This window comes from Tenrec ecaudatus, chromosome 12, assembly GCF_050624435.1.
Source record: "Tenrec ecaudatus isolate mTenEca1 chromosome 12, mTenEca1.hap1, whole genome shotgun sequence".
NCBI lineage: Eukaryota > Metazoa > Chordata > Mammalia > Afrosoricida > Tenrecidae > Tenrec > Tenrec ecaudatus.
The window spans coordinates 20,897,992-20,912,045 of NC_134541.1; positions in this window are offsets into that span (position 1 = coordinate 20,897,992).

Genomic DNA, 14,054 nt, shown 5'->3' on the forward strand with positions numbered 1-14,054 from the left:
TAGCAACGGCAATAGCAGTTCTGACCTGCCACGGCCACTTGCCCTCATCAGGGAGCTCCCCAATGACTTGCCAACGTCCAAGGTGTGGGATGAAAGTCCTAAGGGAAACCACTAACACATCTTTTTCTACATCTGCATTCGGGGTCCTCAGATCTTCCTCCGCGAGGTTACAGATGATCGCAGGGCTCCCTCAATCCTTTCCTCACCCTCCCTTGTCCTTTCCTCACCCCAGAAATGGAGCGGACCAGGCCTCCCCTCAGGGCTGCTTGAAGATTCAGTGAACTAGCGAGCACAGCTTCTGGCAAAAAGCAAGGTCTCCGTTGGCATGGGCTGTTGCTCTTTGTCCCGCTCCCCAGCCATCAGGGCCCCAAGCCCTGGCGCCACAGAGCAGCACACAACGCTTCCTGGGCAGCAGAGGGGCAGGGGCGAGCCCTGGGCAGTGCAGGGCGTCCTGGCGGCAGGGGGGCAGGGACTGAACCGAACAAGCCGCCCGGATCTGCTAGGCTGATGCCATCGCAGCCCATTTGGCATGTCCAGGGCTTCGTAAAACACCAGTTGTGCAGGCAGTGAGCTTCCTTCTGCAACAAGCCTTGCAGATGCCCGGTCATTTCTGTGTATTGCTCTGCTCCATCTGGCTGGGGCAGTGGAGGAATCTGTTTCACGCTGTCATGATCATTTCTAGGGACGTGTAAATTTAACCTCGCTACTCTGGGATCCTGTCGTCTGTAGCAAGTATCAACTTAATTCTTTTCTCCGGACGCTGTCGGAGCAGAGCATCGCCCACATCACCATCATTTATTTTATTTCCTTTCCTGCGGACAGAAGTGTCTGTCAACTTTGAAGTGCTGAGGAATTGTGTTTTGGCATCGGTTTTTCCATTCCGTCCCAAATGGTTCTAAAATCTTCATAATTTCCCTCAGATGATAAACCTTTTGGGCTTTCCTTTAAGACAATGTGTTTAGTTTCGCTTTGAAGCACTTTCCAAAAAAAAAAATCTAAAAGCCTGGAGTTAAAAATCCCTGTGACACTTAGAGGGTAAAGAAGTTTCAAATGAACAACAAGCACAAAAAAAAATTTTTTTTGGAAGCAGTGCTAGCAATTGGACACACTGCTCATCTGCAGGTTTCAAGGCTCAGCTTCCCGCACTGCTTAAGTCAACCCCTGGGAGACACGGGGCTGCCCAGTCCCGCGTGGCTCTCAGAAATCACCTGGCTTCCTCCTGCGTCATCGTCCTCTGCCATCAGTACTTTGTATTGTGCCAAGAACAGCCCTGAGCGCACTGGGAGTGTTTTTCCCCTTTCCTCCAAAAACGTGACTGTTACCCAAACCAGCAGGTATGCAGGACCCCTCAACACCCTTCAATACCACCTCATTTTCCATGCATCCTCATAGGCCTGTTTTATTCAAATCAGTTACACTTCCCTCTCTTTATTTGGCTGAAATAATTTTATGACCCTGCCTGAGCTGATTGGTCCCAGTCATCTCTTCAACCTCTGTGGAACCTGAGAACGTCTGTTCCATCATGCCTGGGGGGGGGGGGGGTGACCTGAGGGTCCCTGCTCTGGCCTTTATCCCAACTCCAGACGTGCTACTGGGGCAGCCATTCAGGTTGGCCAGAAGCCAGACCTGCCGGGCTGGGCACGGCTTCTCAACCCAGCAGGCTGAGCTGGGACTCCAGGGCCCGCTGGGCCAGATGGTAGGGCCCAGCACAGAGCATGCTGGGTGAGATTGGGAGCGTCAGAGGTCCTGTGGGAGAGCTTGCTGCAGAGAAGCTGGCCTGTGGAAGGGGAGGCAGGACCTGCACCGTGTGCCCCAGGAGGACCCGGGAGATCCTTCCTGCTGAGACTGCTGGGAGGAACTGCCCAGAGACTCTCTCCTGGAGCAAAGCAAGGCATAGGCAGATGTCAGGGGTCCATCCCCACGGTGGGGGGTGCTGAGAGCTGCAAGTGGGGAAAGCCAGGCTCCAGGAGGTGCTCTGCAGCCAGGAAGGAAGGAAGAGCCTGCCCACCGTGCCGTTCACAGGCCTGCCCAACCTCAGGAGAAACCAAGCCGGGGACAATGAGAAACACAAAATGAAATTTTTCTTAAAAATGCTTTCCCGAATTAGGAAACATAATTTAAAATTTCTTAAATAGCTGGAAGGAGAGGAAGGAGAACTGGGAAACTGAGAGACTACTGCAAAGCCCAAAGTCAAAACTGTAAATAGAGGAGCTATGTATATAAAGAGAATATAGGTTGTAGAGGATATACAAAGGGAAAGCTCCGTGTGTGTAACGAAATTAAGAAGACAAGCCACAGACTGGGGAAAATATTTGCGCAACACCTATCTGATAATGGACTTGTAGCCAAAATAGAAGAGAAACATTTAAGAACTCTTAAAACACTCGGGAAACAACCCAATTATATAATAGGCAAACGATCGGAGCAGACGTGTCACCCCAGAAGCTGTGTGGGAGAAAGAAGCATATGGAAAGATGTTGAACATCACATGTCATCGTCGTCCTCATCGGCTCCAAGCCACCCATGTGACAGAGTAGAACTACCCTGCCAGTAATCTTTACAGGAAGGAGCCCGAGGCATCTTGGGTGTGCGTTGGGCTGCCAACCAGAAGGTCAACCGTTCAAACTCACTAGCAACCGCTCGGGTGAAATGAGGCTTGCTCTTCCAAGATCTGCAGCCTTGGAAGTCTTAGGGAGCAGTCCTCCCTTGTCCTGTTGGGTTTAGGGAGTCAGAAGTGACTCAATCAATGGTCATTGGTTTGGTTTGTCTCAGTTCCAGAATCTTTACCAGGACAGAGCTCTAGGTCGTAGGGAACTGCAACTTAAAACAACAAGGAGATTTGATACAACCTAGAAAACCCCACCACAAGAATGGCCAAGATCCAAAGTCCCGACAGCTCCAAAAGCTAGCGTTGGTGGTGGAACGGAAAATAGTCCAGCCAATTTGGAAGCCGTCTGGTAGATTTTCACAAAGCTTGGCACAGGCCTCCCACAGTCATGCTCCACGGTGTTTGCCCAAATGAGCTGAAAACTGTGTGTCCGTACAAAAACAGGTCCGTGAATGTTTACAGCGGCTTTGGGTGTTTTTGTTATTGCCAGAAGCAATCACGATGTTCTCGATGAGTAGACAGACACCGAGGGACATCTCTACAGTGGAAAGAAAGGAGGAGCACTCGCTGTGGACAGACTCGCAGCAAGACGCCTCCGGGCATGTTGCTAAGTGGAAGAAGCAAGATCGGAGAAGCTACCCACACTGCGATGCTAACTCCTGCCATTCTCGAAGGGACTCAGGGCCAGTAGGAAGGTCAGTGGTTTCCAAGGACTCCAGGACAGGGACTCAGGAGCACAGGGCATTCTGGGGCAGTAGAACTATCGCGGTGGCCACGTGAAATCATGCATGTGTGGAAACCCAGGGGACGGGGATGACACAGCTGTGTCATGAAAACGTGCTGGTGTTGGCTTCTCGGTGATGATACATGTACCACACAGAGACTCGATCAGTGGCTCTCAACCTTCCTAATGCCGCGACCCTTTGATACAGGTCCTCATGTGGTGGTGACCCCCCCAACCATAAAATGATTTTCCTTGCTCCTTCATTATGGTAATTTTGCTACTGTTATAAATCGGGCAACTCCCGAGAAAGGGTCGTTCGACTCCCAAAAGGGTCGAAACCCACAGGTTGAGAACCACTGGACCAGATGCTAATCCTAGAAGCTGGGCAGAAGAAAGGCAGACTAGGTAGGAACTTTGGACATTTTCCCACCCCCAAACCTAAAAACTACTTTAAAAAATAAAGTCTTAAAAGCGTCTATGTGAGGGGGCTTCTAAAAGCATGCGGGAAAACTCCCTTTTTATCCATTTTCCCACAAACTTTCGGGAGCCCCCTTGTGTGCAATGTGTCCCCATTCTCCCGGAAGTAGAGGAGGGCGAGTCAGAGTATTTCTACAAACTCCTAGCCACCCTCAGGAAAGACAAGGATCCACTTGCGAAGCTGTTGTTGCTCAGCCCGACCCCTCTCTGGGTCTATGAACTGAAGGTGGTATGTCCATCTCTCTAAACCTCCCCCTGCAAACCCCACTCTTCCGTTTACAGCGCATCAACTATGGCAGCCTGGGCTTCCTGGAGGGCCTCCCGGCTCGCTCCTCTGTGTCCAATGCCCTTTGAGTTGGGGAACAGCAAGGAGTCTGCAGGGTCAAGGTCAGAGTCTCAGGGTGGATGGGGCAGCTTCTGCCACTGCGTTTCTTGGAGGACAGACCCGGCTCTCTCAGAGAATGAACAGGGCTGTTGGGATGGGGAAAAAAATTCTGCTGGCCTTTTCCTCACTGATACAGTTTTCTATTTTGTTTTCTAAAACTTCTTCATAATAAGTCGCCCATGATCATAAAAAAAAAAAGAATAAAAAAAAAAGAATGCAAAAAAAAAAATAAGTCGCCCATGATCATCCTAAATCTTTTGAGGAACTCTATTGAGATTGTTGTTGTTAGGTGGCTGCAGTTGACTCGGACTCGGACACCTTAGATGCAGCAGTGAGACGCCGCCGACCCCGCAGGAGCCTCATGACTGTTCCGATGTTTGCGCTCATTGGTGCGGCCGCTGTGCTAATCCAGCTCGGAGAGGCATCCTCTTGGTCACGGCCCCTCTCCTTTCCCAAGCATGATGTTCTTTCCCAGGGACTGGTCTCTCCTGACAACATGTCCCAAGTACGTAAGACAAAGTCTCGCCATCCTTGACGGGTGAAGCCGTCAACCCAAGTCCATCGGTTCCAACTGACCGCCAAGAGCATTCTGGTTATACTTTGAGACAGGCTTGCTCGGTCCTTTGGCAGTCCGTGGTCCTTTCAATATTCTTTGCCAGCACCACCATTCTTCTTTGTTTGTCCTTATTCAGTGTCCAACTTTCAATGCATACGGATTACTCCCAAGATTGCTCCTTTGGAACCCCCAAAACAGTCACCATCACCGTCACCTTCTGAGATGACCTCTCTACCTTAAATTTAATTGGCCCAGCAGATCAAAAGCCACTGTTTTGATGGACCTGTTTTGAAGTCACCTTATTCTGAGATTCCAAACAAACAAAACCCCACAGAAACTCTCTGCCATTGAGTCATTTCTAACTTACAGCGACCCTGTAGGGCAGAGAAGAACTGCCCCCTGGGAGTTTCTGAGACTGTGACTCTTTACGGAAGTAGAAAGCCTCATCTTTTTCTCTCAGAGTGACTGGTCGTTTCAAACTGCTGACCTTGTCGTTAGGAGCCCAGTGTGTAACCAGCCAGTACGCACCAGAGTCTGACTGAAAGAACTTGTCTGCAGCCGTCTCCTAATGACAGAGACACGCTTAACCGTGTCTTGTTTGGAATAAACACATGTAGTACAATTTGGACCTCTGGTCGCAGGACTTTTTGACTCGCCCTTGTGTATGCACAAACACACACACACATACACACAGGAGATGATAATTGCGTGGAGAAACACGGGCCTTGGAGAACATCCAGGAAACAGAAAATGTGAGTACATTTTTTTCTTTTTAATCTTAGGAAAAAGAAGCAAATGGAGGAGAAGCAATCATTTTAAAACGAGAAAGAAAAGTTTCCGTGGTTTCAGGAAAGACTTGGATTTGCAGATTGAAAGGGCTTGTTGAGTTCCAGGCAAGAATGATGGAAAAAGTCTCACAGCTAGTCCCAGCCTGGGAAGAGATGCCTGAATTCCATGCTTAAAGGGGAAACGCTCACAGACCTGCAGCACGGGAGAACAAGTTAACCACCAAGAACAGAGAAGCAGCGGGAACTCCCACATCCCATTTGTGATGCTAGAAACCCAGGCTGGGTGAAGGAAGATGCAAAGCCCCAGCGAATAGACTGCACACTCCCCATCGGGAAGAATGCCTGAGCATGGACTCTAACCAGGCTATCAATCAGTGGGTCCGATTGGCACCAGATGACAGCGAAAGCAGAGGATGCCTTGGTGAGCTGAGAACCTAGTGGCCCATGGGTGAAGTCATCACCCGAGTCCATCAGTTCCAACTGACCACAAGTCCCTGCGTGTCAGAGCACGCCTGCCTTACACAGGGTTTCCACTGGTCACCCTCAGAATTCCATCATGCCATTCTTCCAAGACTCCTCTAAGCAGGCTTGACCTGCCAGCCTCTCCATTAAGAGTGGAGTCTGTCTATTCATATGGGTGCATAAGCAAATGTGGCGAAGAAAGCTGATGGTGCCCGGCTATCAAGATATAGCATCTGGGGTCTTAAAGGCTTGAAGGTAAATAAGCAACCATCTAGCTCAGAAGCAACAAAGCCCACATGGAAGAAGCACACCAGCCTGTGTGATCATGAGATGTCGAAAGAATCAGTTATCAGGCATCAAAGTACAAAAAAATCATATCACTGTGAATGTGGGGGAGTGCAGAGTGGAGACCCAAAGCCCTTCTGTAGGCAACTGGACAAGCCAGTCAGGGTGCAGTGTGGAAACAATGAAACATACAACTTTCCTCTAGTTCTTCGGTGCTTCCTCCCCTCCACTATCATGAACCCAATTCTATCTTACAAATGTGGCTAGACCAGAGGCTGTACACTGATACAGATAGGAACTGGAAACACAGGGAATCTAGGACAGATATCCCTTCAGGACCAGTGGTGAGAGGGGGGATACTGGGAGGGTGGCGGGATGGTGGGGTGGAAAGGGGGAACCGATTACAAGGATCTACATATAACCTCCTCCCTGGGGCATGGACAGCAGAAAAGTGGATGAAGAGAGACATCGGACAGTGTAAGATATGACAAAATAATATAAATTATCAAGGGTTCATGAGGGATGGGGGAGAGGAAGGGAAGGGGAAAAATGAGCTGATGCCAAGGGCTTAAGTGGAAAGCAAATGTTTTGTGAATGATGAGGGCAACGAATGTACAAGTGTGCTTTACACAATTGATGTATGTATGGATTGTGATAAGACTTATATGTGCCCCTAATAAATGATTTTTTTTTTAAAGTGGAGTCTATTAACGATGGCATCACCCAAGGATTTGATCCATCGGGCAGCTTGTTCTCAATGAACGATGACAGATGATGGATGGAATTTGTCACATCAGCATTCCTAAGTATTTATGAGGGCAAAATGACCTTAGAACAACCTGGAAGTTGGTAGGGATAGGGGGCAAATATCGCTCAGTGAGTGCCAGAGGAGAAAGAGGGAAGAAAGCCTCTCAGGGAGAGGAAGTCGTACCTTTGATGCTGGGAACAGGAGTGCGGGATGGCCTGTCACTATTTCAGCCAGAGACAGGGACCGTGTAAGTTGAGAAACTAACAAAAGTTTATTCTGAAGCAGGAGACAGAAGGAAACCGGGGTTTGCTGCCTCCAAACTGCTTCAAACACCCCGTGAAAATTAAGCAAATTCCATGCTTTAAGCTAGGTGACAAATCGGGGTTTGCAATGATCACCGGATACTAGAAATACTCCAACCATGTGACAAACAAGGCCTGCAACAAAATGTTTCCTAATCCGCCTCCTTCAGTAGCAAGAGGGAAGAGGGAGGTCTCGGGTGTCAATTGTTTCATCGCTCATTTATTTTTAGGGTTTAAAAAACCCTTTATATGAAGAAAGTGAAATGCAACAAATATCATCAATAACAGGCACAATAAATCACCATGGACCTGACGCTGGGGACCAATTATTTTTGAAAGATAGGGCTACATTTTGGCCATCCCAAACCTCCCGTATGTTTGGGTTTTCTTTAACCCACTTCTGTAGAAATCAGCACTCTCATATTCATGGGCCAGAAACCCTCTTCCTCCTCTATTGGTTCATTCTGACCTCCCACCGCCCCTACCGCCAGTCGCCATGAAAAGTCTTACATACGAGACCAGGTTTTTTCCTGCTCAACAGAAAATGTTAACTCCTTCCAGTTACTCAGACGCTTTAAAATACTCTCGTTTGCACTCAACGTTTGTCTCTTTTTGGACCCGTATCAAGCAGACTTTCCCTTCACTCGGCAAGTGACATTGGACTTAGCATGGTTATCACTTTCTCCCTCTGCTTTGGCGCCAAGTGATTACTGGGGATGGCCAATGTGGTCGGTGGCCAATGTGGCACCGACCCTGAACCTGCTGCATCACCGTGACAACCCATGGCAAATAACAAGAGGCTATTTTCAAAGAATCCACAGGCGGCTTTGTCCAAAGTGTCCACCACTGGACAAGTGTCCGGACGCGCTCCGAACACGCCACTTGTACTTGTCTTGGTCTTTCCGTCCCCCCCACCCCCCAATTAGTCTGTATGCAGTCCATTTTAAAATGGTGGCAGACTTGGAAATGATGGCAGTGATGGGAGCAGAGAATGAGCAGCGTCACTAACGCCACTGAATCAAACATGAGAGAAAAAAAGAAAGGTTAACATAGTAAACTTTTTGCCTATCTGTATTTCACCCCGCTGGTGTAGTGTTTATGTTTGTGTTACTAACTGCAAGGTCAGCTGTTCGGACATCCACAAAGGCCATAGAGTTAGGGTGTCAGAAACTCTTAGGAGCAGTTCTACCCTGTCTTGTAGGGTCTGTGTGAGTCAGCATCGATCTGATGGCGGTGAGATAGATTTTACCACAATAAAAAAATAGAATCGAATCCTATCTGAACACCAAATGAGAAGGAACACTGTGGGAGAGCCGTGGGAGATGTTTGCAGGCTGAGGGACAAACAGCTAGGGGTGGGCAGGATGGCATGAGGTCACAGCTAAAATGTCAGCGTCTGGTCAGGCAGTTCCCGAATGCTCCCAGTTTGGTTTTTTTCTCACAATGGAAACGAAGGATCCTTTTTTTCCCCATTTGCCCCGAACCGACAGCTGAGCCCCATTTTACAGGACACACGCCTGGTTTCCGTCCGTTTGGAAGGCACGGTCCTGTTGCTGCCCAAGGCTCGACAGTTTCCTCTGGATCTGGGGCGGGGAGCACCAGCCTTTGCCTCTCCACAGCCCTGCATCCAGACCAAAGCCTGCCATTCGTGCTCCACCCACTGCCACCACCCGTATGTCCAGGGCCCCTCCCTGGCTGTCCTTCCTCTTGACTCCACCCTGGCCCCGCCTCTCAGGAGGAAACCATGCCTCCGATGAGCAAGAAGCAGAGGACCCCAGACTCCCCCCCTCACCCTGCTGCACCTACAGGTGTTCAGCCCCCTGGCAGCACCACACCCTGGGCCTGGGCCTGGGTCCCAGGCTTTCAGGGCATCTCTAGCGCCTTTCTCTCCTCCTAGCCTCCCTCAGCACTCTCATCTGGGCAAGGAATCCTCTCTGGACCCCACATAGTGCACACCCGTCTGCACATCTCTCTCCCCCACCGCTTCCAGTTTCTGTTCACAGTGGCTCAGGCCAAGGGCACCCACCACGGCTTTCTCACAAGACCCGCGGACCCAAGTCCTCTCATTAGCTTCTCTAGGACTTTCCACCCCCCCACTTCACGGCCCGTTGGCCCTCCCTGCCCTCCCGCTGCTCCTCTGCCCACTTATCCAGAGCCTCGCTCCATCACTAACTCTTAACTTGGCCCCACCGTAAAGGGCCTACCTTGACCCTCACCTATGCCCCTGAGCTCACGTCCTCAAATGTCTGGACGTGCTCCGAACATGCCGCTTGCAGTCTTGACGTTTCTTTTGGTGTCCCCCCCCCACCCCTCAATTAGTAGGTTTTCAGTCCATTCTCCTGGGGCTGGGGTGCAGTTGGGCCGCCCTCCTCCCCAGCGCAGAGCAAGCCCTCTCTCCCCTTTCTCAGCAGTGGACTTGACTGTGAGCTTCAGAGCCCTCAAGGGCGGGAGAAGCTGCCTTTCTGCTGCTGGCAGGTTGGACTCCAGATGTGTGTGGGAAGGAGGGGGAGTGGGGTGACTGGGAAGGGCCCGGTGGGGGTGGGGGGCAGCAGCTGCCCAGCCTGAACTCCCACAGAAACCAGAGCCTTCATCAGCTACCTGGAAGGAGGGAGGTTGCCTCTGGGCCATCTGCAGGCCACTTCTTAGTCTCCAGTGGGCTGGGCTGGGGAGGACCTCCTGACCTCGCACTCACTGTTGGACAGAGCCGAGCACACTCAGCACCCCCAGGTGGGGAAGGAGCAGCCAACCCGGGGGATGCCTGGCTACAGGCAGACCCTCTGCCCCTGGACACGCCTCTTTGCCAGGGAGCCTGCAAGCACCTTTGGTCCATGTTCTTCCCTCCATACATGTGCCAAGTACATGCAAAAGAGACCCCCAAGCCAGAAATCGGAGTCACCCTGGAACCCCTCCTACGAACAGGCCTGCCTGTCTCCCAGTGCTTCCCGCCCTTCCTCACACACTGCTGGCTCTCCTCCAGTCTGCTGCGGGCACGCCTCGCTCCCCTCCCGTCAGCCACCCAGGGGCTTCAGGGTGGGTGGAGAGGGGTGCCTTTGGGAGAAGAGTCAGGAGGAGCTGCAGGGCTGACAGCAGCCACAGGGTCACCCTCATCACACTGGAGTCCCCGGGCAGGGCGGGGTGCGGCGGGGGGGGGGGGGGGGACACAGAGAACACCCCTTGTGGGATCCTTCTGCCAGTCCTTTCCCAAAGGGTCCGGGGCTGCTGGCCAGCGGCACAGTGGGCAGGAACTCAGGAGCCTGGGCTGCAGTCTTTCAGCCTGGGGAGTGTGGCAGGAACAGGTGGGCGGGGTGGGGCCAGAAGGCAAAGGCTGAGCTGCGAGCAGGTGCCCAAAGTACCGGCTAGCAGCTAGCCTCTAGCTCTAAGCCAGAAGTGAACTAAGGAGAGAGAGGACCAGAGTCTGGCTCTGGCCTTGGCCCTGACCCGCCTCCTGCCAACTCCCTGAAGCCTGGCACTCCCCACCCCCACCCCCACAACAACCTCTCCTCCGGGGGCCCCTCATGGCCAGATCCTGCCCGTCTCCCCTGTGCTTCCTCCTGCATGGCTGCACCATGACCTCTGCTAAGGTCACAGCTACCAAACACAGGCGGGAGATGGATCTGATGCCCAGGACTGTCCACTGGGAGGCAGACGTGATGACAGGCACAGTTGGGAGTATTGGGTAAGTGGATTCAGGGGGTGGGGGAGGGGCTACAGAGCAGACCTCCACTACCCTCATCTTCAGCCTCATCCCCTCACTGGAAGCACCCCTACCTGGGCCCCTTCACCCTGATGTAAGCACAAGCCCTGCAGGACTGCCCTTCTCCATCTCCCCTGCCCTCTCTTGGGGCCCCCTCCCTCTTGTCCCCCTTTATCTCAGGGTACCCCACCTCTCTCTGCTACCAGCAATGTCCTCTGGTGGATGAGGGTCAAGGCTGGCAGGTTGGAGGCAAGAGCAAGTGGGTGGAGGTTCTGCCCAAGCATGAGTTTCTACCCTACCCACCGCCTACCCCGTGGAAGGTGGCCTCTGCCCCAGCCTAGCCTTTCTGCTGCAGCCTGTCACATGCCAGCTCCTCTGCCATCAGTGAATCCTGTGTGGCTTTTACTCCAGTGCCCATGAATGGAAAAACCCCAGGAGGGCGGCAGTCAGATCTTCCCAGGGTCTCCCCTCCCCGCTGCTGCCCCACCAGGCTGGGGGAGGGGTACAGAGATGTCCTCTCTCTCCCCACCCCAGCCCTAGACAGTGTGGCTCCCCCACCACCTCCTCCGCCACTGTCCCAGCTGGACTCAGGCCAGCCCTGCTGGGCACTTGTCAGCACTACCCTCACAGAGGGGCCTCCTGGCTCCTCCTGGTCCTGCCTAGCTCTGGTGGCCTGCGGGGGCCCAGACTCCGTCCATTAAGCCCTTCCCCTCCATTCACACTGTGCCAGTCTGGTCCCAGGCCAGACCTCTCTTCTCTTGCAGAATCCCATCCACCTAGTAAGCCCACTGTCTTCCCAAACGGCCATGGGCAAAACCTAACACCTTCCTGACCTCTAGCTGACCCCATGTCCCCAAGTGGGCCATCCAGGCCTGCCAGCTCCGTCCTGAGAGCCTTTGCATCTGCCCACAGTCCCCATTGTGGGGGTCCTTGTGTGGCTGGCCACGGCCTTGCTGGCGCCCTGCCCCTGGCGCCTGTTCCAGATGGTCTTAGCCACAGGACGTCTTCAGAGCGTGTTCTGGGCAGGTCTGTTAGTCCTCTGCTGTGAAGTCTGCACTTTTCCACTGGGGTTCCCCCGTCCCTTCTTGGGTGGGCCCCAAGGACCTCTCTCAGTGCCAAGAGCTGGGCAGTGTTCCCCAAACCCACCAGGTTCTCACATCAGTGACCTTGCCAGTGGGCAGCTCCAGCCCTGCTTTGTGAGATGTTCTCCGACCGTTCCCCGACCCAGGCAGCTCCGCAACCAAAAGGAGCATCGCTTTCCTTGTCCCTCTCTCATGGCAGCTCGGGCTCCTTGTGTTGGAACAGCATCCATGGAAGACAGGGACTCTGGTCCATGTGGCTTATGAAGGGACAGTTCACAGGAAGAACTTATAAGGCAAAGGCGGGGGAGCTGACAAGGGGAGGGACAGGGCAAGCTTGGGATCTCAGGTGGAGTTCAGGTCTGGCCTGATCCAGGAGGCTCTGGAGCATAAGCAGCCCCTGGTGTCCATGTGTCTCTCAGACAGTCCCTGGAGAGCATCGGCCTTCCCCACTGGGAGGGGCACCTTTCGGCAGCCCAGGGCAGATCTGGCAGAAGGGGCAGCTGTGAGTGTTGGCAGTCTGCACTGCAGAGGGAGAGGGGGCACTGGCCGGTCAAGGGAGTCTGGGTGGGGAGCTGTGACATTTCTGAATGAATGAGAAGTCCGTGGCTCCCTGGCCCATCCAAGTCTGACATTCTCCAAAGCACAGCTGCGCATGTTGCCCCGGGAGAGTGCTGAGGGGCACAGCCATCTCGGCAAGTGGGAAGGAGCCCAGATGTCCGACCCCAAGGGGAGACCTGCACCCACTTCCCACTGAGCATCTGCACGGCCCATGCCGACGGGAGCATCATCCGGTCTTCTAATTTCTCTCTGGCAAACCATTGGAAGGAGCCCGGTGGCAGAGTAGTGACTCATGCATTGGTTTTCTAACCACAGGGTCAGCAGTTCAAAACCACCAGCTGCCCTTTGGGGGGGGGCGGGGAGAAAGAAGTCTTTCTGCTCCTGTAAAGAGTTACATTCTCAGAAACCCACCAGGGCAGCTCAACTCTGTCCTGAAGGGTCACTACAAGGCGGAAACGAATCAATAGCCGGCGGGGTGGTTAGGTTGGTTTGGTGGAGCAACCGCTAACTCAGCTGCTAACCAAATGGTTGGTGGTTTGGAGCGACCCATTGACTATGAGGGACCTGATGATCTGCTCCCACAAAGACTAGGGCACCCCCAGGGTGGGGCAGCTCTGCTCCCTCACACAGGGTCTCTATGAGCCGAAATCACCTCCATGGCACCCCACCACGGTGACCACCATTTACAGATGGGTTCACAGAGACGCAGCGGGGAGGCGTGTCCGCCAAAGACGTGCACCTTGTGAGGGATGGAGCTGGCAGCCAAACCCGGCGATGTGCTGGACCTGAGGGGCTGCCCAGGTAGCCCCTCTCTCCAGTGCATGAACGGTCTCAGAGCCGAGCCCCTCCTGGTGCGTCCCAGCTCATCTCTCAGCCCCACTATCCGGCTCAGCTAAACCCAGGGTCCCCAGGGGCCTCATCTGGCTTTCTCAACAGTTGGGAGGCCCTGCATGTATTTTGCATAGGATTTGCATAATGGTTGCATCTGGTTTGCATATGTCGATGTGGAGGACCCAGCGGCTCTGCACAATGTTTAAGTTGCTTCTCAGCAACTCTCACTCAGGAGACGTTCATCCGGACTTTTTACAGGGCTGGGTTTCCTGGTTTCTGGGTTCTCTCTCGGGCGCTCACCTTGGGATTGCGCAGCCTCACATCCAGGGCCCTGAAGAATCCACACATCGCCCAGCTAAGAGGGGGGTCATTGAAAGCCCCTGCCCTGGAAGCCAGGAGCCTGGCTACGCAGCTGGGCTGGTCACTGTACGGTCAGCAGTTGAACCCTTCACAGGGCCGATTCCACTCTCTCTCTTGGGGCTGCTGTGAGTGAGGCGTCCTGGCAGTGGAGTGAGATGAGCTGTGCAAGGTCGGCAGTTTGAAATCACCAGCCGC